This window comes from Lissotriton helveticus, chromosome 8 (assembly GCF_964261635.1).
Source record: "Lissotriton helveticus chromosome 8, aLisHel1.1, whole genome shotgun sequence".
Lineage (NCBI taxonomy): Eukaryota > Metazoa > Chordata > Amphibia > Caudata > Salamandridae > Lissotriton > Lissotriton helveticus.
The window spans coordinates 167210981-167232711 of record NC_136069.1 but is presented as its reverse complement, the minus strand read 5'-3'; positions in this window follow the sequence as shown (position 1 = coordinate 167232711).

Here is a 21731-nt window from a genome sequence, read left to right as displayed (position 1 = left end):
CTTCCCCTATTGTTTTGGGGCCCACCCATCACCACCTGAAATTAGGGTGACCAACTGGGATGGGTGCAAATTCAGGACGGTCATTGTAAAAATTCAGGGCAAAGGGTCACAATTCAGGACATGAGGTCAAAATGCAGGACAAAAGGTAAGTTTTACAGACACATCAGAAGAGGTTTGCAATAGTATATAAGTAAGTAAATAGACAGCCACTTAAGTACAAGTGAAAATAAGTTTATATTAGTTTGAGACAATTGTGCACTTCATGGTTTTTCAGTATACGCGCAGCTTTGAGCAAATGTGCAGGTCATTTTGTGGTAACAAAACCGCCCCCAGCAGCCCCCCCTTTGCAGCCTCCCAGGGAAATGCCCTATGCCCGGTCCGACCAGGCCAGCCTTGCAACCACCCTCAATTGGTGACCCTCCTCTTCACATAAACCCTCTCTCATGTGTATTTAATTTCTTTGGTAGTGCTACTCATCCCAAGTAAGTAGGACAAGGTGTTGGAGTGCATTACATCACACACATATTATATAGAGACAATGAATCATATGAATGTGAAAGTCAATCTTTAGGAAATATGCTTAAGATAATGGGGGCTACAATCCTTCTTTTATCCATCATTCAGTCTTTCACCATTCCTTCTGTCTTTCCATCTGTGTGCCCATCCATATCAATATTCAACCATTTGCAAACCTATTCATCATCTATTCTTCCATCCATCCATCATTCCACTCATCCATCCCTCCATCCACCCATCCATTCCTCCATTCATCCTTTCACCTTATCCAGCGGTACACTCATCCATCCATCCACTCATCCATCTATTCACTCATCCATTCAGCCATCTACCCTTTCACCCATCCAGCCATCCTTTCACTTACTCATTCATCCACACATTCACCCATCCTTCCTCCCATTCGCCCTTTAAGTCATCCATCCTTCCTTTCTCTCTCCATCCCTCTTTAATTTACTCATCCATTTATGAATCCATCCATTGACCCTATCACTCATCCATCCACCCTTTCCCTCATCCATCCACCCTTTACCTCCTTCACTCATCCATCTCCTTTTACCCAACCATCCATCCTTTCACCCATCCATGTCCCCTTCCACCCATACATGCATCTATTTACCTTTTCTCTCATCCATCGTTCCACTCACTCATCCATCCTTTCTCTCATAATCCACCCATTTAACCTTCCATTCATCCATTCACCCTTTCACTAATCCATCCAGCCATCCACCCATCCCTTCACTTACACACCGTTTCACATTAATTATGAGCTGAGCCTTTGTCTGCTGAGTTGCAGATGGAAGAGGCCCATCAAGGACTTCACCCCTCCTGTAGTTCCTAAAGCAAAGGGTTGGGCGGGGCTCACTATGCTCACTATGCCCCTGTCCATAGGCAATCCGAAAAAGTGGAATCATGAGTCATGCATGATGCAAAGTGCCACTGTGACATGGTGTTGTTTCCTGGGCTTTAAGTAGGATGAAAAAACTGTGTGTGTGGGGCGGGGGTCTCTCCGAAGGAGGTGTTAGATGTAATTAAGGGCATAGTGTACCGCCCGACTGGTAATATGCTGCTTCTGTCATTGTATCCAGATACATAACCCAACAAGTAGTGTTACACCTATAAGCCAGAACTATTGGCTTTGTCAATGGTTGCTAGTTGCATAAAATAAAAAAAGCTGCAACCATGGCTTTGTTGAATATAACATTGAAAACATGTCAGTTTAAAAAAGATTAGACAGTGGAAGACCCATAACCCTTTTTTTTTTAACGTGTTTCACCACCTTTTCATGAACTGGATTGTCACCTACCAGCATGGCCGTTTTTGTTCATTTCTTCCACCTGACTCAGGGCTGGACTGGCCGTTACGGGCACCGGGCAATCCTCCGGTGCGCCGCAAGGGTGGGAGCCGGTTTTGGGCCCCCGGGGGCCGTTTTTGTTACAGGACCGTTTTTGCAGTATAGCTGCAAAATCGGCCCTGTAACAAAATCGGCCGAAAACCGGCCCCAACAAAGAGCTCGGTCGCACCCCCAACGGTGGGGGGAGGAGGAAGGGGGGCGGGGCAGGGGGGGTTGTGGCGGTTGTGGCGGCCGAGCACTTTGCCAGGGGCGGTTTTAGTTTCAAGTCTGGTCCTGACCTGACTGAATGTCCTGCCCTAGACTGAGGCATGAGGAGGCTCACCACATGCAGGAAGAGCACAGACTGGCCCATTGTCATTCTGTATGTGGCAATCAGCCGTAGACAGAGTGACAATGGCCAAGGAGGGGCTGCTCTTGTGCTCAGAGGAGTGCGAGGTGGCCGCATCAGGGAGCTGGGGCTTCTGGCAGGGGAACAGTGATGTTCCCCAATGCCCAAAATTACGGACAAAGGCATCTGTAAAAGGGATCTTCACGGACAACGGACGTGAGATCCAAATTAGGGACGGTCCCTGAAATTTATGGAAGGTTGCTCATCCTACCTGCAATCTGACCCGGCGGCAGCACTCTAAATGCAGAGCATCGCCCGGGGTTCAGTCAATACCCGCCTCCTCTCTAGGAAGTTACGTCAGTCCTTAGCAGTGCTACATGGGGGCTCTGGCATCCTCGATCCCTGCATGCCAGCGGCAGGTCTTTGGCCCACTGCGCCACTCGGGCTTCGGTGCCGGCGGTCACAGGAACCCGCTGTTCTGCTGAGAACCCAGTGGCACTCCGCAGGGTCGGAGCGTCACGGCACTCCCTCCGGCCCTATGACTCAATTTTATCTCTTTTCTTATTTAAAACACTGGAACTTTTTTTTTATGTTGACACATTTTGGGGGTGGGTGTTTGATGTGTTCAGCTGGCAGACTTAAGGTATGTCACCACCTTCTTATTTCCTATATGTGCTCAGGGAACGAATTGTGCCACGGAAGACATGTAGATAATTTTATGGGACACCTTGTCACATCTGCTGGAAAAAGACGTTCTGATGGGTGGGAGCAGCTGATACTTTTACATTGCAGAGAGACTTAGCATACACATTCTTAGTAATCATTTCCTGTCTGGCTTACGACCCAATTTCAGCAGAGAAACACAAACCTTAGTAATACTGACAATAAGTGGTTAGCGTAAGGGACTATATGGTAAGGTTTTAAGGCAGTCATGGAGGGCAATTTGGGTCTAAGGTCAACATAGTCTTGGAGTAACATCACAAGTTCAGGGGGTTACAGTAAGCATAGATAACAGAGTCACAAGTTTAAGGAGGTATTTGATGACATTTTAATTTACTCTGTGCATGATGAATACTTAGGAATCTCCATGGTCGGAACCAAATGCAAGCCATTTACAACCCAGGCACCAAATGACAAGAACATCACCCCTATCTCTACTAAAAGCCCTGACACTCCCTTCACCATCTCAGAGCTGTGCTGTTTGCCTCATAAGTGCAGATCTGCAAATAAAACACAAGCTAGAAATCTCTACAATCCTGATGTACTTTTCCTCACCGAGACCTGGTTCAATGACACCTCTCACACTATTATCAACCTTCTGTCCCCCCCCGCGGACTATTCCATTCTCAGGAATAATGGGGTGGGTAAAGCTGGGGAGGCGTTGCAGCTATCTTGAGAAATTATCTTCAATCCAAGGAACTTCCCAAGAGATCTTTCCTCATATTTGAATGCATTTCTCTGGAACTTCATGTAGAGCACAGCTTCTCTCTCAGGTTTCATGCCATTTATCACCCACCTGTGGAATTCACTGACTTTGCAAATGACCAGTACACACAAAGTGGTCAATTGATCTTTCTAGGAGACTCTTTTTTAATAAACTGTATTTAAAGTTTTCAAGAACATAACCATGTGTGTGCACTCAACAGCGAGCAAAGGCAATACAGAAATACATTTGCAATGATTCAAGTTATCGAACCCTCCGCTCATTTTAGGAGGCTTTAATCTGCATTCAGGCATTTTGACACATTCAGCTGCAAACCAGCTTGCCACATTTCTCTCAGGAAATGATCTTTTACAACACAGCTGAAAACCAACACATTCCAAGGGCTCCACGTTAGACCATATTATTTCCTAAGAACGCCCGTTTAACCGTCGGCGATCCTATTCCAGTAACGGGTCTGACCACTTCCTCATCCCCTTCGCAGTGCACCCGTCTCATTCTGTAATCCTTGACCAATCTAAAAGGGCAGCTGCCTGGTTTTGCAACACAACAAATAGCGACCTTGACACTCTCTGCAACACAGCAATGATGGCAATACCTGTTTTCAGCCCCAACTCTGATGTCAATGATTTGACCACCCAGTGTCTCGCCAGTCTTTCCGTCTTGATAGACAATGTTGCTCCGCTAAAAAGCAAATAGAAAAGGCCCACACGTTCTCTCCAGTCTCCTTTATGCAAGATCGTGCATCACAAACACATCTTTAGAGAAAAAGCAAATCACTTCAGAACCCTCCTCAACTATGCCACAAACAGAACTAAAAAACTCTTTGATCTAATCAAAACTATCAGCAGATCTTCCTTAACCATCAAATTTGATAACACTCCCGAGACAGCAGCAGAATTCACACAATTCTTTGATAAAACAGTGAAATTGCTTGTTGACCATGTCACTCATCCTACCACCCTTGAGTACTGCAAATCCAAAGACTCTTGGCACAGCTTTGACGTCGTCACCGAAGCTCCCCTTCTCAAGAGCATTCTGACAGCAAAACCTTTCAACCATTCTATTACCCCATCCCTAGCGATGTTGCAATAAACTTCTACACCTACACTCTCCCCTAGTGGACTAATCTGGTTAACCTCTTCCTCAGCCAAGACTCCCTTCCTGATGCCCTCAAAACAGGTCAGGTTACACCACTTCTAAAGAAATCCTCTGCTGATGTGAATGACCTTAACAATTTCCCCCCTATCATCAACCTCCCTTTCCTTGCTAACATCGCTGAAAGATATGTAGAGGAGCAACTCCCCCTACATATTAAGGACAACAACCTTCTTGAAGAATTTCAATCAAGGCTGCAGCACTGAAACAGCACTGCTACAAGTTATCGATGATGCCCTGCGAGTACTTGACTCTGGCAACTCCTGTCTCCTGATCCTTCTCAACTTGTCTGCAAAGAATTGGATTTGAAGACACAGTGCTCAGAGGGTTTGAATCATACCTCTTCTGCAGATCTCAGATGATGAAAATAGCAAACTGTTTCTCTACATTAAAGTCTGTGGCTCAATGCGTCCCTCAAGGCTCGATCCTCACGCTCACCCTTTTCAATTTTTACATGGAACTGCTGGGATACCACCTAAAAAAGTCTGGGATCCAGTATCAACTCTATGCTGATGACACACGCATCTACCTAAAGGTGTCTTCTGCACATGACATTTCAATCCTCAACACCACCCTCAACTCCTTCCAAGATTGGATGACATCTCATCATCTAATTCTGAACCCCTCTAAAACTGAAATATTTCTTCTCTCAACCTCAAACTCCCCACCACCTGTTCAATCTTGGATGGATAATCTGAAGATTCTTAACAATGCTAAATTCCTAGGTGTCATCTTACATTCCCAAATTAACACCATGGCCAAGAACGCACGCTACCAACTGCGCCTTCTCTGGGGGATTCGGCGTTTCATTCCAGAGCAAGACCTGACAACTCTGGTTCAATATTTGGTACTCTCCAGACTGGACTATTGTAATTCTCTCCTTGCTGGCCTCCCCAAAACTCACCTATCCCCTCTAAAATCCATCCTCCATTCAGAAGCATGTTTCGTCTATGGGCTAAAAGAAATGACTATATTACACCCCTACTGATTTCTCTTTGCTGGCTTCCCATTGAAGCTAGGTCAAGATACAAGATTGCCTGCATCACCCATAAAGCCATACACCCCTCAATACCTGACCATCAAACTCCGAATATCAGGCAGCTCCATACCTTCATGCAATGCTGAAAATGTACTGCTCTAACCTACAACTTTCAAAAAGAAAAGACATATGGCGCAATCCTTCCAGGTACTGCGAATCAAATTTGGAACTCACTACCTCCAAACCTTCGGACCACTGCCTCTTTCTGGATTTTCAAAACAGATTTTGAAACTCTACTCTTCCAAAGACACTTCTATCAATAATTCTCCTCGCCCAGCTTCCCACCAGGCCCACGCCCACTCATCCCAGGTCATGACCATGATTGACACATGACACTTTCAACAACTACTATGACTCTCCATCTCAATTTTGTAAATATCATTTCTGTACTTGTATAACCCTGATCAATCCACCTTTTCTTATTATGTAATCTTAAATAAATCTGTAACGTGTTAATCTATAACTCTCACCATGAGTAACTGTTGTACCTATTAGCAGTTTTACCTGCTTCCATGCTACTCTCATTCCTTATGTAATTTACTTCGCTCTATTGTAAAACGCTCGGCCACCTCTGGGTAACGTTTGCACTATATAAAAATGCATAAATAAAAAAACAAATCCAACAATAACTTGCAAGAAAAGCTACGACAAGACAAAACTATAGATCTTGATCGAAGCAGGTTTCCTATTTATCATGGGGTTTGCCATGTTGTACACCAGTGTGGCTGCTGTTCAGTATGGCTAAAAGTTAGTGGAGTGGAGTGTACTAGACTGAAGTGGTGGAAGTAGAGTGTTGTAGACTGGATTTGTAGGAGTAGAGTGTCATTGAGTGGAGCATAGGGAGTAGAGTGTGGTAGAGTTAGGGGACTAGAGTTCAGTGGATCAGTGCAGAGAGTGTCGTAGAGTGGAGTGTCATAGAGTGGAGTGGTGTAGAGTTGGGTAGCCTAGAGTGCAGTGGGGTGGAGTGGGTTGGAGTGAATTGAAGGAGTGGGGTGGAGTGGACTGGATTAGATTGGAGCGGAATCGATTGGATTTGGGTAGAGTGGGTTGGAATGAGTGGAGTGGGATGGATTGGAGTGGGCGGGCAGGATGGAGTGGATTGGAGCCGGGTGGATTGAAATGGGTTGAGGTGGATTGGATTGGGGTGGATTGGAGTGGGTTTGATTAGATTGGTTTGAGGTGATTTAAAGTGAAGTGGAGGGGTGTATTAGAGTGGACTGGAGGAGGTGGATTGGAGTGTGATGGATTGGGATTGGAGTGGGGTGGATAGGAGTGTGGTGGGGTAGATGGGTTGTATTGAGTGAGGTGGACTAAATTTCAGGGGTGGATTGAGTAGGGTGGGGTGGATTGGAGTAGAGTGGGGTGGTTTGGAGTGGAGTGGATGGGGTGGATTAGTTTGGAGTGGGGTGGGTTGAAATGTGGTAAGGTGGGGTGGTTTGGACTGGAGTAGGGTAGACTGAAGTGGGGTCGATTGGCGTTGGGAAGAATGGAGTGAGGTAGAATGGAGTGGGGTGAAATGGAATGGAGCGAGTTAGTGAGTGAGGTAGAATGGAGTAGAGTTAATTGGATTGGCGTGGGGTGGGGTGAATTGGAGAAAAATAAATTGGATTGCAGTGGGGTGAATTGGAATGGAGTGAGGTGGATTGGAATGGAGTGAGGTGGATTGGATTAAGTGGGGTGCATTGGATTGGGGTGGATTGGATTGTGTTGGATTGGATGGGGTGGGGTGAACTGGATTGGGGTGAGGTGGATTAAATTGAAGTGGATTGGATTGGGGTAGGGTGGATTGGAGTGGGGATATTGGATTTGGCTGCAGTAGGGTGGATTGCATTGGGGTGCGCTAGTGTGGGGTGGATTGAAAAGGAGTGGATTGAATTGGGGTGCAGTGGATTGGATTGGGGTTGAGGTGGATTGCATTGGAGTGGGGGGCTTGTTTTGGATTGGAGTGGGGCAGACTGGAGTGGATTAGAATGGGGCATATTGGAATTAGGCAGATTGTTTTGGATTGAGTAGGCGGATTGTTTTGGATTGGAATGGGTCAGATTGGTGTGGGTCAGATTGGAGTGGAGCAGATTGCTTTGAATTTGAGTAGGGTAGAGTGTTTTGAATTGGAGTGTGGCTGATTATGTTTGACTGGAGTGTGGAAGACTGTTTTGAATTGTGTGGGACAGATTATTTTGGATTGGAATGGGGCAGATTGGAGTTGGCAGATTGCTTTGGACTGGAGCGGAGTGCATTGGGGAGAGAGTGGGGTGTATTGGATTGAGGTGATGTGGATTTGATTGGAGTGGGGTCGGTTGGATTGGTCTGGATTGGGGTGGGTTGGATTTGTGTTATGTGGATTGGAGTGGGGTGGATTGGGGTGGGGTAAATTCGGATGGAGTGGGTGGATTGGGTTGAGGTAGATTGGACTGGAGTGGGGTGATTTGCAGCAGGGCAGATTGTAGTGGGGTCATTGTTTTGCATTGGATTGGGGCAGATTGTTTTAGAATGGAGTGGGATGAATTGGAGTGGAGTGGAGCAGATTGTTTTGAATTTGAGTGGGGAAGATTGGACTGGGCAGATTATTTTGGATTGGAGTGGGGCAGCAGATTGGAGTGGGGTGGATTAGAGTGGGGCCGATTGTTTTGGATTGGAGAGGGGCAACATTGGAGTGTGTGGATTGTGTTAGATTGGAGTGGTATCAGATTGGAGTTGGGATCATTGTTTTGGATTGGAGGGGGGCAGATTGGAGAGTGGCAGATTGTTTTGGGGAAGACTGTTTTGGATTGGAGTGGGGCAAATGGTTTTGGATTGCGTGGGTAAATTTGTTTTTAATTGGAGTGTAGGCTGTTGTGGATTGGAGTAGGGTAGACTGGAGTGTGGCTTATTGAAGTGAGCAGATTGGAGTGGCAAATTGATTTGGATTGGAGTGTAGTAGACAGGAGTGGGGCATAGTGTTTTGGATTGCAGTGGGGCAGATTGGAGTGAGGCAGATTGTTTTGGGTTGGGGTGGGGCAGATGGCGTTGGTGGATTGTTTTGGATTGGAGACAGGAAGATTGGAATAGGGAGGGTTAGAGTGGGGCAGACTGGAGTGGGAAAGATTGTTTTGGATTGGAGTGGGGCAGATTGTTTTGGGTTGGAAAAGGTCAGATTATTTTGGATTGGAGTGTAGCAGATTGTTTTGGAGTGGGGAAGATTGTTTTGGATTGGATTAGGGCAGATTGGAGAATGCAAGATTGGAATGGGGCAGATTGTTTTGGATTGGAGTGGTGCTGATTGGAGTGCAGTGGTTTGGATCGGGCGAGGGGTTTGGATTGAATTGAGTGGGGCAGAATGGTGTGGGGTGGGCTAAGGCTAATTGACGTGGATTGCAGTGGGGCAGATTGGAGTGGGGTGGATTGGGGTGTACTGCACGATTATGTGTTAAAGCATCATTTCAGCAGCTACACATAAGAAAGAAACAATGTTGCTTTGCAATAAGATAACCCTTATCTTTTGAGGACAGTACCCATGAGCAAAAACAAAAGAGAACATGAGTTGAAAGTGAGAATAGAAGACTTGGTAAAATAAAAGAAAGTTAACTAAAGAAAATAAATCTTTGCAATTTTGTTTGGTCTGTTGGGCACATTTTTGTCAGTCACACACCTTCTTTTTGCAGGGCACTAAAAGTTAAACCGTGCAAAATAATACTTCCATCACGTAAGGAGGAGTGAACAGGCACTGATTAAGTTGAATCAATCAGTGCTTGGCCCCTGCTCCACAGAGAGGAACGGAAATTATGTTAGACCTGCCTTGACGAATTACGCGTCTGTAAAGAGGAGTGTCATGCAAGCCAACAAATAGTAAGCAACGGATGGGCTCCAACCCCTTTTTTTACAACAGTATCTCACAAGCAAGATGCATGCACTAGTGCGTGCTCTCGCAGGCTCGACCCTGAAAACCAGGAGTTTTATTTATATTATTTATAAAGGTGTATTTATCCCTCACTCCTCTTCCATTGGACCATAAAATATTACATTTCTGGAAAAGTTCCGTTCAAGAGTTGGCTAAAATGGCTTATGCTTCAGAGGGTTTGGTGTATTAATCCGTACGTCAGAGCCGGAACACCCTAGGTTACTTGTAAGTAACAAGGCTGAGATTGTACTGATATGATGTAGGCTTGCTTCGAGGTTCGAAAAAGATGGGCTTTGATCACTCAATGTTGGTCATGCACGGTGAGTACACATCCTTTCTCTCTCTCTCAAAGCATGTAATGCGGATAGTAATCTACATAAAATAGACAAAAAATACTGTCAAGTCTGTATCACTCACTGGTTTTAGGGGTTTCAGATAAATCTATCCCAATTCTGAAAACCTTCTATGATTATCAGAGATATTTGCAAACGCAACTAGTAATGACAATGCAGAGGGAGTGCCAAGCACTGTATACCAATGGTCATACCCTAAGAAAAAGGACAAAATAAAGTTAGGAAAAACTTCTCATGGCCCATTACTCAGCACTTGCCGTCACTAAGTTAATTGTTTTCGCATCAAAAGCATTCTTGCCAACAAGGAATTTCAGGTTCTGGGCATTCCCTTGATGGTACAGAGCATGCCCTTATTTTATGGTGTGGATTTGGACTTTGGTTTGCATGGTAGCTGTGCGCCCTTGATGCCCATAGCTTTTGGAATAGTTTGCATCTCAATGACAATAGCGTGAAACCAGTAAATTACTAGTATTTTGTGTGCTTTTTTAATTGACGTACTTGCCAATGTTGCTTTCTTTCATGCAAGCCTGGAGCCTTAACAGGAAGCTGTCCATGTGATTTTCTGGGTTATGTCATACAGAGCATGCATTCATGCTTGGGTTGAGATTTTCATGTGAATCCGTCTATTATAAAGTGACCCATTAAAAATAATGGCAAACTAAAAACCTCAGTATCCGTTTATGCAGTGCAGAAGAGCGTGACCTAGGAATCCTGTCTGTCTATTCGCAAGTAAATGGGTGGGCTTGGTTAAATGTTGTACTTTTAGCCTTAGAAGATTTGGTGAGGCTAAAACTCTTACGCCTGACATGGAAGGTAAATGTAGGTGAGAAGAGCTCCATGATGCGGTTGGACCTGATACTCATCAGGTAGCGTTTCTGCAAACATTTAGCTTTTTCTGCCTGGGTTTTGATGATTCTATTGTGTGGCCTCCGGGCTCTGGGCAATTTCCCACTATAAATACAGTGTGAAAGTTTGTGCGCCCTTCATACCCGTGTTGGGAAGTAGTGCTGACTCGATGTTTTGAAACATGGGCCAGTCTGCCATGGCAGACCGGTGTGTGCGCGCTGGCATCTATCGTGATTAAACTCATGAGCAGTCTGCCATTGCTGGCTGCTGAATGTGAGGACCTGCACCTATGGTGCCCGTGATTGCGTGTGTAGCCTGCCATCGCAGTAGTATTGAATGTCTTTCTTCGCCTTAGTCACTTTTGTTTAATTCTATGAAATTCATCCAAGGTATTTTGAACCTGAACCTGATCAAGTAGTTTCTTGCAGTCCGTAATGGAACTTGTTTCTTTTATTTGCTTTTCCAGGTCGTTAATTTCTTCTATTAGTTTCTGAACCTGTTCAACCACTGTATCTATCCCAAGCACCATCCTATGCCCAGAGCAGGTAGTGCCAATGTAACTAAAGTTACTCAGGTATTTTTTGCTGTGGGTGTCTGCCGGCCGACCGGGATGATGTCTGCCTTGAGGTATTCTGTGAGCATACAAATCATTAATTGAAGTCTGAACAGTTTCTTTCTGCACCTTTCTAGTTGTTCGACTAGTGATATGCTGGCTGGCTGTGCTGATTCTGCTGTATCTGAGAACAGAGACGGTCCCTCTAAAATCTTTCTGATATAGTCATCTGAATACAAAGGGGCATGATTAGACATGTTAATGTATGGCGGGGAGTGCGGAGCCCCATAATTCTTGCCCCCATCTAAGGTGTATGGTTCCTGTACCACAGGGACTCTGACACTCATAAGCGTCTAGTTGGTGAGTGGATTCACCGGTTGTAGGGCCCCACATGGCCCGTTTCATCAATCGTGTCACTTATCCCTTGTGTGTCACGCCGACTGCATGCTCATTGCATTGTGGTGACCGGAATTGCCTGGTGCAACACATCTCAACGTGCACCGGTCATTGTGCCTCATTTCCAGGGAGCTACAGAATTGTCTTTCTTTGTGTTTGAGACCTGAAGTGTCTGGTGATACCTTTATCAACGTGCACCAGACGCTGTGCACAGATTGCCTGAGCACGACCCTTATCAACGTGTACTGGTAGGGAAGACTTCTCCCATTGGGAGCCTCTCCTGTGTTACTCCCCATTCATTGGTTGTTCCCATTTGACCATCATTGTGACGGACCAACTGCCCTCTCCACACCTAGCCCATTCCCGAAGACATCTTGGAGCCAGGTAATAGCAAGAGAGATTGACTGGACTGAAGTCACACTTCTGGTACAGTCGGAAGCGGGTCAATAGACTCTGTGACTCCATTGTGGTTTGAGACCTGCGGATGAACTTTCCAAGTGACTGCTAAACTCCCCTTGTTTATGTCTGCCTCCTAATTAAAATGTACTACAAATCCCCACCTGCTTCCTGAGGACCCAGACTAGTGTGACTTCGGCCATACGTGGCCTAATATCCAGGAGGAGGTGCGGGTTATCTTCCATTGGTGGGTTAAGGACAACGTGGGTGAACTAGAGGGTGGAGGGAGGCTGAGACCACGGAGTCTGCAGGGTGTTATCCATTGACCTGCTGGGTACCAGTTGCTCCGCTTTAGGGTGCTGAGTGTGTATGTGTGCACGAGTGTTATGTACAGACTGGGCTGATAACTGTCGCACCGTGCAGTGGTGCGGAGTGAGTATGTGAGTGGGAATGATAGTCGGGGGACAACCTTTGATTCATGACTCTTGCTGGCAGTGCTGCCTTGTATGTTGATGTCATGCCAAAAGCATTATACATTTCACATTGGGTTTACTTGTGTGGCTCTGGCCCTATAAATGAGTTGGATTGTATTATCAGGATTGCTAGGGTGGGCCTGGGGTGGACAGCAGGTCGCACTGCATAAGGGTGCTCTCTCTGGGCGGTGGTTTTAGAGTTGGAATTGTCCACAGTGTGCATACTGTTGATATCATACTGTTGATATCATAACAATACGAATGGGCCTAGTACTGTTTGTAATATTTCCAAATGTGTTTTATGCCCCACAGTCCCTGGTGTTTATGTTATAATGATTAAATAAATGTGTTGAATGCAAACATTGTTTGCATACATCCTGTGTGAAGGCTTCTTTATGATGCTCAGTGTATTTATTGTGAGTGGCTGCAGTGCCTTTGCTTTACACATTGCCTCTGATTGCTCCTTGCCAAGCTACTCAAGGGTGATCACGTTTAAATAAATAAAACGAATTTTGTAGCACGCACTGCATTGCATTTTGTGATGCAGGGCACACAACGAAATTCATTTTATTTATTTAATTGTTTACTTACCTTCAATCATCCCTATTCCGGTGTTTACTACCCCCCATCCTGCCCCTTCCCCGCCCAGCCTGGCCTTTCCGCCTCACGGAACTCCCTCCAAGGGCCACAACTGTTATACAGCGAGTGTAATCATCCACCCTTTACGGGAGCAGTAGGTTCCAACAGACGCTGACTATGTCTGCTGAGTCATCCGACTTGAATATTGAATCAAGTCGTTCTGATGAAGCTCCAGAGGTTGTGCCTTTTTCTGGTGGACTCTGCGCCTTGTCCCAGTCCTACAGAGATCAATTTTTTCTAAGTCCCATGTTTTCGGAAAAGTTCTGTGGCTTGGTTTTTGGATGTCAAAACCTCTTCAAAACAGTAGGAAAGGTTCACTAGACAACGATGTATGGGTTCATGCTGTAGGTAATCTTCGCACAGATCATATTCAAGTTCACAGCAAACAGCTCCATTCCTGCTTGTTCCTGGGATTTCTCTGCCACAGTACACCCTCCTTTTACTACTACGGCGTTTGGCGCGCCCCAGGAAGATTTTGCATGGCAGGCAAGTGTAATTTCCATTTAGAGCTGGCCCACTGACTTTCTTCCAGGCAGCTTCTACCTTCTTCCTTTCCAGGAACTTTTGCACAATCGTGATACAGAAGAGATGCTCGACAGGGGCAAGCAGGCTTCACTGGGAGGACCTGGGCCCTATTTTCTTCAGGTCTGCAAAAATGAGTGCCACTAGCTCGGGAAACCCCTAGTTTCCCTAATTCTGAGAGCAGCCTTTCTATCGCAGAGATACAAGACAGCGCTGGAGATGAGTATGTCTACAGGCCTCTGCCAGGTACCGAGCTATTCTCTGATGCAACAAATGTGTCTTTTGCTTGTGGTCGGCTGTTTGCTGGGAGTGGCTTAGACAGGGCATTTTAAAGGATACAACCAATCTGTGACAAAAATTCCTGGGGCAGATTTACAAGCTCCTTGAACCGCCATTGCGTCACATTGTTTGATGTAACAGCTGCGCAAACAATGCAGCCTATTTACAACATGATGCATCTAGGGAGATGCGTTACGGGCTAAAGCCCTGTGTCACATTATACCGGCGCCAGGTATAATGTATGCAGGCCAGGCGTTCACACACAAAAAGCTGTGTAGAACTGACACAGTGAAATTTACAGTTCGCTGCGTCACTTTATGCCTTCACTGCGTCAAAATCCCTACGTCTGCTCAGACCAGGCGTGAGGAATGACGCAGGGATTTTTGTATGAAACAAAAGTCAAAGATATACAAACTGGGGCAACCTCAGGGCAATTTATTCTCCTGGTAAGTGAAGTGGAACAGGGATTAGAAAGTCAGATTCAACATCACATCCTACATAACACTTGAAAATCCTCAATATCCGGCTAGTGCCAGCTCTTTAAAGAAGAACCTGTCGCTTAGATACAGGTAGGTAAAAGTGGCTGAGACTAGAAAGGGGTATTAATAGCACACTGAGTGCCTTATACATGAAGCCCTTATGCTGCATCACTTTTTGTGACTCTGCGGTGGTGTAAAAAGTGCACCACACTGGGCCACATTTACAAAGTGACTCACCTAGGCAGATGCATCACTTTTTAAACCCTTGTTGTTGGAAATGGGATCCCCGGCTGGCCAGGGCTTTCGCCAAAGTCAGTCAGAGACCACCACACCCAAGTCAGGGCAAGGGAGTTACACGCCAAGATAACCCCTACTCACCCTCTAGGTAACGTGGCGCGAGCAGCAAGGCTAAACTTGGAGGCGATGTAGGCTAAGTATTTGCGCACGCACCCCAGCAACAACAACCAAAGGCCCACCACAAAGGAAACTCCACACAAGGTTATATAAAAAAATAGCCTTTGTATTACACCAAAACACATTAGATAAAACACACACTTTACAATGTGCCAGAGGCACGGGCAGAATTTACAGGGGATATGTACAAGACAGGGCCACCTGGACCACTGTCAGGAATCAGAAGTAGCACTTTCAGAAATAGCACTTAGAACATAGAATATAGCACAAAATAGCACACAACCAGTAATTACTGGTAACCAGGACCTCACTAGCACCACCTGTACTAGGGAGAAAACAACCACCTATGTATTACAATACCTGTAGGGGTGTAAGAGGAAAACACATGATGCAATGCATAACATTCATTCAGAGGTGTAAAGAGGAAAACACATGATGCATCACAATACATTCAGAGGTGTAAGCAAAATGAACAATTGCGCCAACTCACGTAAGTCACCACCTGTGACTGTCCCTGTGTCCCAATGTCAGGGCCTAAACGTAGCAGTTGCCCACAAAGTGCTGGGCAACTGGTGCAGGGAAAGTTAGGGCAACGTTGGAGCCTCTCTGGCTCAAGAACCACCACTGTGGCACTGGTGAGCCTCTCTCAGGCTCTCTTACACAAGTAAGGGGGCTGCTGAGCCTCTCAAAAGGTGCAGCCTCGCTGGGCTGTGGGGTCCCTCGCTCTGGGGACCCAAAGCAATGATGCTTGCCAAGAGCCTCGCTGGGCCCTAACTCAACTGGTGCCCCCGGGGCACCTCGCTGCTCAACGGGAACGCTGAGGTGCTCTCTCTCGTTGGAGCCTCTCTTAGGCTCGGGACGCGGGGCTGGCAATCGAGCCTCGCAAGGCTCGCCAATAGAAAATGCCCCCAGAGCCTCTCTGGCTCTTACTGACTACAGGCGCGAGGTCGCGCTACAGAGAGGGGGCGGGGCGGACACCGGCAATGTGTCCCGACGCTCCCCCCCCTCCTCTGCAGGCACCTGCACTCACCGGGTTCGCGCTGGGCTCTCCAGCGACGGCGGGTCTCTCCCGCTGGTCCCGGGGCTCTCCTCGGCAGGCTGCTTCTCGTCTTGCCCCCGGCCTGCCTGACTTCCGGGTCGCGGCAGCGGGGCGGGACTTCCGGTCGGCCTCTCCGGGGCCGCACTGTGATTGGTCGGCCGCCTCACCACTTCCGGGTCGCCGCGGGCAGCGCGGCGGCTCGCTTCTAGGCAGGCAGGCGGCTTCCCAGATGATCCGAGGAGTGGGCTCCCTCGTAGATCGATTAAATCACGGGCACAACAAAGCGGCGAGGAGCGGGGTGGCACCCGCGCCGCCAAAGCAAATATAAAGCGAGGTAGGCACTCGCTAGGCCACCACGAGCAGGGTGGGCACCTGCACAGCAATTGGCGCGCTCCCAAGCGCTAGGCAGATAATCACAGCGCTCCAAGCGCTATAATTCAAAATAAAGCGCTCTCAGCGCTGGGGTGAAGGCACAGCGCTCCCAAGCGCTACAAGCCAAATAAAGCGCTCTTAAGCGCTATAAGTAAAATAAAGCGCTCCCAGGTGCCCTCAGCAAGCAGGGCAGATTCCCAGCAGTCCTTGGGCAGGCAGGGGGGACAAGGCTGGGCCCAGAGCCAGCACACTGGGTCTCCAGGCAGGGAGACACCCCAAGTGGCGGTCCTCTGGCCCAGCGACAGCAGCAACAGCCCCCCTCAGGATCCTGGAAAAGAACAACTTCAGTGGGGACACAGCCCCATTTTTATACAGTGCATTCCTTTGTTCAAGGGTGCAGAGTGGGGGCGGAACCAGTCGCAGCTGGTTCTTGAGTACTCTGTTTACCTCAACCACCCTCTCTATTCACTGGCAGGGCTTGGGTCATTAGACACACCACAGGGGGGCGGAGCCAGCATTGTGTGGGGAAAACCCAGCCCATCCAGGACACAGGTACACTCCTCCCACACATTACTCATGCAGATCTCCCACTCACCACCGGGCAGACCCATCCAGACTTCCTGGAGCCTGGCATGCCAGCCAGCTCCAGCCAATCACACGCCAGCACCCTCACAGCACACGTACAGCCATGTCTAGAAATGGCGCTTCGCTACTAGACACATACATGCTGCATACACCGTTGCGCAGCATTCACTCACACGAGTTCACACATACCAGACTCAAGCCTGTACACCCCACGCATCAGGAACTACCAGGGACACATACATTCCCCATGCATTCCTATGGGCGGGCAGGCCTAGCTCAGCACATGCACTCAGAGTGCGCACGCACTTTCCACTGGGACACAGTGAAAGTGCGCAGAATCCAAAAATCACCATCTCCAGGTCACCATTTCAAGCAAAAAGTCTAGGGGTGAACCTGCCCTAAGGGCCAAAGTCCAACATAACCCCCTTCCAGCCAAAACGCAGGGGAGACCAATCACCACCGTGATGGACTTCCCTGCTTGGGGCGATAGAACACGGACGCGGGCCCACAACTGCAGGGACACCCTCCTGTTCTACGCCACGGTGAACCCATGGGATTCCTTCTAAACACACTGTCTGGACCAACTGGGCTACCCCACTGGTACTCCCAAGTTGTCCGCGGCCAGGACCAGGCCCTGGGCCACCCAGGTGCCACTGGTCCATGCCAATTCGCAGAGCGGGGGGTAGTAACCCCTGGCACATAGGAGCCATTTTCCACTCTTCCTGTCTGCAAGACAGGACTAGACTGCCACTGGTACTCCAGCCTAGGGCCTACAACCTCAGGCGGACCAGGAGTCTCGGGGAAGGCTCTCCTCCCCCTACCTCTTCTCTTAGGGTTCCTCCTCCCTCTGCGAGGGGTACCCCTAGAACGCCATTCCAACCCAGGACTTATCCACTCAGGTTGCACCGGGGTCAGAGGTGGGCTCTCCCACCCTCTGCACCCCCTTCCAGAGGTCTGCCCTCTCCCACCTGGAGAAGTTCCTCTGGAAGAAGAACCGGTCAGGACACTGGTTACAGTCGTCCTACCCTTCAGGTCAGGCTGATCCTGAACCTGGCCTCCCAACCTCTGGTCTGGCCGCTTTGTTGTGCCCGTGATTTAATCGATCTACGAGGGAGCCCACTCCTCGGATCATCTGGGAAGCCGCCTGCCTGCCTAGAAGCGAGCCGCCGCGCTGCCCGCGGCGACCCGGAAGTGGTGAGGCGGCCGGCCAATCACAGTGCGGCCCCGGAGAGGCCGACCGGAAGTCCCGCCCCGCTGCCGCTACCCGGAAGTCAGGCAGGCCGGGGGCAAGACGAGAAGCAGCCTGCCGAGGAGAGCCCCGGGACCAGCGGGAGAGACCCGCCGTCGCTGGAGAGCCCAGCGCGAACCCGGTGAGTGCAGGTGCCTGCAGAGGAGGGGGGGGAGCGTCGGGACACATTGCCGGTGTCCGCCCCGCCCCCTCTCTGTAGCGCGACCTCGCGCCTGTAGTCAGTAAGAGCCAGAGAGGCTCTGGGGGCATTTTCTATTGGCGAGCCTTGCGAGGCTCGATTGCCAGCCCCGCGTCCCGAGCCTAAGAGAGGCTCCAACGAGAGAGAGCACCTCAGCGTTCCCGTTGAGCAGCGAGGTGCCCCGGGGGCACCAGTTGAGTTAGGGCCCAGCGAGGCTCTTGGCAAGCATCATTGCTTTGGGTCCCCAGAGCGAGGGACCCCACAGCCCAGCGAGGCTGCACCTTTTGAGAGGCTCAGCAGCCCCCTTACTTGTGTAAGAGAGCCTGAGAGAGGCTCACCAGTGCCACAGTGGTGGTTCTTGAGCCAGAGAGGCTCCAACGTTGCCCTAACTTTCCCTGCACCAGTTGCCCAGCACTTTGTGGGCAACTGCTACGTTTAGGCCCTGACATTGGGACACAGGGACAGTCACAGGTGGTGACTTACGTGAGTTGGCGCAATTGTTCATTTTGCTTACACCTCTGAATGTATTGTGATGCATCATGTGTTTTCCTCTTTACACCTCTGAATGAATGTTATGCATTGCATCATGTGTTTTCCTCTTACACCCCTACAGGTATTGTAATACATAGGTGGTTGTTTTCTCCCTAGTACAGGTGGTGCTAGTGAGGTCCTGGTTACCAGTAATTACTGGTTGTGTGCTATTTTGTGCTATATTCTATGTTCTAAGTGCTATTTCTGAAAGTGCTACTTCTGATTCCTGACAGTGGTCCAGGTGGCCCTGTCTTGTACATATCCCCTGTAAATTCTGCCCGTGCCTCTGGCACATTGTAAAGTGTGTGTTTTATCTAATGTGTTTTGGTGTAATACAAAGGCTATTTTTTTATATAACCTTGTGTGGAGTTTCCTTTGTGGTGGGCCTTTGGTTGTTGTTGCTGGGGTGCGTGCGCAAATACTTAGCCTACATCGCCTCCAAGTTTAGCCTTGCTGCTCGCGCCACGTTACCTAGAGGGTGAGTAGGGGTTATCTTGGCGTGTAACTCCCTTGCCCTGACTTGGGTGTGGTGGTCTCTGACTGACTTTGGCGAAAGCCCTGGCCAGCCGGGGATCCCATTTCCAACACTTGTGCTATATTATTCTTGCAGCAGGTATTATGTATGCAGGGTTGGCATTCCGTCGTAAAAAAGGCTTGTCAAAGTGTTGCAGTGCAATCTATGAGATTTCACTGCAACACTTCTACGGAGTCAGTGCGTCAAATCGTAAGGCGTAAGGAGCGACGCCAGGCTTTTCACATGGGGCTTGCCCCATGTGAATAGACACATTGCTGGAGTTGCGTCTGTTTTCAGACGCACTCAAGCAAAGCGCCACTTTTGCCCCTACCGATACTTCAGGAATACTGACGTATCTGTAAATCCATGCGACATGGAGTGCTGAACAGTAAACACGGTGCATCCATGGTGTCGCAAGGAGGGCACACTGCACTGCACTGCACTGCTGTTTTCAACTGTCTACAGCCCAAAAAGTATGAAAGCATTGACTGTGATCTTATTTTTCCAAGTAAACTGAGCTGTAGGAATCCTTTGACCCTTGGACAGTCAAGGGTGAGGCCCTCTCTTCACAGAGTAATCCTGCTCCTTGACTTCTGCACTGGGTTCTAGATGTGATCCCAGCCCAGTAGAAGGACAGCTGCCAGGAAAGCAGAGCTTAATTTGTAGAAAAACAAATGGTAAGTGCCAGGGCTCTTGTCAGGAGGTCACTGCAGCTTGCACCACCCCTTGCGTCTGCCTGCGCTGCCACTGACAGTACCAACACAACTACTAGCCATCACAAACCTGCAAGTGTGACAATTCAGAGTATTCCAAGCCCCCAAAGCTATAAGGATGGCTTAGACGACAAGTGTTAATCATTTCTAAGGTTTATGGAATTAATAAACAACTGTTGTTCTGCTCATCTCTAAATTCAATAGGTGGCAATATGTCATAAGTGCAAGTGTTGACAATTAAGTGCAGGTGCTGGGCACCGGAAACCACCGGTTCAAATTAACCACTGCAGGAAAGGTTTGGTCCCTGCTAATGTGTCTGTCAGGCAATAATGTGAATGTTTTCTTCATTGCTGCTCTCCTCGCCGCACAGCTCCGCCTGTGTGTGCCTGCCTCTGTGTCAGCTGTTGCCGCTTCGTGAGTTCGCCGCTCCCCCTTCCCCTGCTCGCATTCCTCTGCTCGCGCTGCTCCACCCTGTGTTGACCTGGTAACCGTAATGTACTGCTTATTTCATTTTACTGCCACTGTTCAGACTGTTTTCTGCTTAGACCTTATTGGGCTGTATTGTGCCATTTTTGCCTATTCTCTTTTGCCCCTAGTCATACGTATTGTGGTGCCCCTTCCCCCGTTACCTCTTGCCTTCTGTAATCCCCATCCCTTTCCATTCGCCGCCCGCTACCGCCTCCCAGCTGCTACTCCCTCCCACATCCCCTTATATGGCGGCCACGCTGCTGGCGCGCCTAAGGCAAGCTCGCCTGCGCCCGTCCGTGCCTGGACTGCGCCCAGTTCCAGGACCCTTGGCCCCCGCGAACGCCACGATGCCCGCCTCTGCTACGACTCCAGCACCCTCCACGCACTCAACACCAGACGATCACGCACCGCTTCCTGGCCGCCCCAAAGCGCACCCAAGGACCCTTCTCCTGCCGGAACTGCAGCTTCTCCAGCACCCAGCACACCAACCCACCTACCGAAGAACCCAACTTCCTCCGATGCATCCTTCTCAACACCTGCTCCACCCGCAGACATGCCGTAGAACTCTGGGACCTACTTGACTCTACCTCCCCAGACGTCGCCTTCCTGACAGAGACTTGACTGATCCCCTCCTCGGCACCCGACATCGCCATAGCCATCCCGGAAGGCTACAAGATCACCCGCAAGGACCGCACCAACGGAGTAGGAGGAGGAATTGCCTTCATCCACAGGAACACTGTCAAAATCTCGACCGACACCAATGACACCCTCAGCACCGCCGAACACCTGCACTTCCAGATCCACACCGACCCCAACACCACCCTCAGAGGTACCCTCGTCTACTGACCCCCTGGACCCTGACCCCAGTTATTGCCTTCTGTAATCCCCATCCCTTTCCATTCGCCGCCCGCTACCGCCTCCCAGCTGCTACTCCCTCCCACATCCCCTTATATGGCGGCCACGCTGCTGGCGCGCCTAAGGCAAGCCCGCCTGCGCCCGTCCGTGCCTGGACTGCGCCCAGT